Genomic DNA, 2,804 nt, shown 5'->3' with positions numbered 1-2,804 from the left:
AACGCCTGGCATTCAAAAAGGAAATTGGACGCGGGCCAACTTGGTAGAGTTGGGCTATCCTAAGGGAACGTTGGGAATTCAATGGGCTACTTTAAAAGTTTGTTTTTAGGGTTTGGCCCCTTTATAAGCATCATTATGGACCTAAACATCTTCCATTCTTCAGCCTCCATCTTCTCTAACCCTAAGAATGAAGCCCTAGCCTCCATTTGAGTGATTCTTGAGCTTCATAGTGGTTTAAGTGTGTTTTTGGTGCTTGAGGAGGAAGAAGTAGCTTCTTGAAGAATCATTGATTGGCTTGGAGCTTTTGGATCCAAGCTTTATTCAAATAGATCTAGCCCCTGGAGGTGTAAAGTCTCAACCTTGATGGTTTTCTCAAATAGATCTACTTGGGTCTTGGATTGTTATGTTTTTGTACCTTGAAGAAGAAGAAACTTGGTAATCACGCCTTGGTTAGAGTTGAACTTCTAGATCTAGATTCTTCATCACAATTGCAAGCAACTAAAGGTATAAAGTTCTCATCTTGATACTTCAAGATCATAAGATCTAAGTTAGGGCTTAAATTTTGCATGTTATGGTCTTTTGAGGCTCTTTGTGAGTTTGAGTCACTCCAAGAGCCTAGGATTGTAGATCTTGCCTTTTCTGATTTGGATTTGACATAAAGTTGGAGTCTTGATGCATTAAGTTCTCCCATGCTTGAGTTATATGTTACTTTAAATACAATGTTTGACTTGCAAAAACACGAACGCTTTCACAACAATCGACAACCAAATTATTTCAAAAAAATTTAAACACAAATAACAGGCAAAATTCGTTTCATTCACAAAAATATTCAACAAAATATCTAAAACAATAAACAACAATTTCTTAAATTCATATAATCAACATTTCTAACATGCATTAAACGTCAGTTACAAATACTAAACAAAAGTAGACGTAATGAAAAAGAAAAAACAAAAAAATAGATATTGAATGCATTAGAACTAACCCACGTCAGGGCCGGTCCTGAAGAATTAAATATCCTCAAAGGCCTAGGATGAACCAGAAAAAAAATACACTTATTGTTATTATAAGCTTTTATTATTGAAACAAAATATACATTAAAAAAATTGGGCCCTTGCAACTGTGCACTTAGCCCCCCTCCCCTCCCCCTCCCCCCTCAACGCCCCCATGAATCACACTAGCTAAACTCAAATATCCTAATAATATCGATCACCACCGTAATAGCCAATGAAAATAAATAAACAATCATTACATTAAGAGTAAAGAAAATAACACGTCGGTAAAACCACAATTAATAAATGCACAAATCTTAATAACATCGATCACCATGATCACAACCAATAAAAATAACTAAGTAACAATCACAAGTTAGGGCTAGTCCATTTGGCTAACATGGAGGTTCTAATCTAACTACTAACTAGGAGATTCTGAGTTCAATCCCAGGCAGAGGAGATTTATATTTAAAGAAATCAAATATTCTTCTATTTTTCTTCCTAGTATCCTTCTACCCATATGAAATGGTGAAAAGTGGATGAAAGATATTTAATTTCTCTTATATTTATTTGCCATTCAAAAAAAAAAAAAACTAAGTAACAATCATCACCTCAAATACCAATCTGACTTAAATTAATGCATGTCTCCTCTTCAATTGCCTTCAACTTGACATACTTAATAATCTCCTTCCCCTATTTATAGCTACGCCATCCTACCAACAAAAAGTTTTTAAACCCTGCCTCCAATGACGGACAAAGAAATTCAAGATCCATTGAAGAAAACTATGACAAATTTAATTCAAAGTCTGGTCAAAACCTACTTTGACAACTATAAATGAAGGAAGAAACTACACAAAACATAGAATGTGAAATGCCATTTACCTATCAATCACTCTCACAAATACTTTTATCATAATCACAAAAATGCAGAGCTCGCTAACCTCGAGTGCTTACGTTTCTCCATCATACTCACCGAAAAACTCATCACAACCTATGAGGAAATGGTACTCATCATTAAAAAGGATCCATGAGAAGACAAATCTATGCACATCAATGATTTTGGTAAATGTAGAAATGTTGTTCATGTTACAGTTTTAACATCGATGTACAATGTCAACGTAACAATATCATGAAAATTTATGTTTGAATTATGATCATCTTAGTAATTTCGTGAATGTTACACTTTTAACATTTTCACTTTCACATCATTCCTTCGACTCAGTCTCGACGCACTTCATCAACCTAATTCAAACTTGTGGCGTAGTGCAAGACTTTTTACTAGTTTTTATAATAAAATCATGATCAAGATAAAACCACTTGTTCATAAAACCACAATTCAAAAAAAAAATCCAAGATCAGAGTATAAGTGAAATCATTCCGGAAGTCTCAAGAACATAAAATTTGTTGATGTGTGTATGTGTATAGTCACGTCTTCGCATTTCCATGATCAAAAGAAGTACGTGAAAAATATTTAATCCACAACTGTAAGCCAAAGCTTAACGAGTTCTCCAAAATACCACATACCACATACCACAATACACATACAATGCATACAAATCAAGACTCTCGAATCTCGTGTCGTCCATACAGTGACCAATCTCTCAGCTCTCGTTCTGATCTAACTGACTACAAATAACAACTAATAACTCTAGCGCACGTCTAGTCATGACTAACAACTCTAGTGCATGTCTAGTCATCCCAACGGTCAACGGATCTCATGTACATGAACACGAGTAATTTGGGCTCTTGGCTCTCGTGTCGGTCCACCATAAACTCCCTACACATAACATACCAACATATCATACATGCAAA

The sequence above is a fragment of the Lactuca sativa genome, chromosome 4 (genome assembly GCF_002870075.4).
Source record: "Lactuca sativa cultivar Salinas chromosome 4, Lsat_Salinas_v11, whole genome shotgun sequence".
NCBI lineage: Eukaryota > Viridiplantae > Streptophyta > Magnoliopsida > Asterales > Asteraceae > Lactuca > Lactuca sativa.
This window is presented reverse-complemented; position numbering follows the sequence as displayed.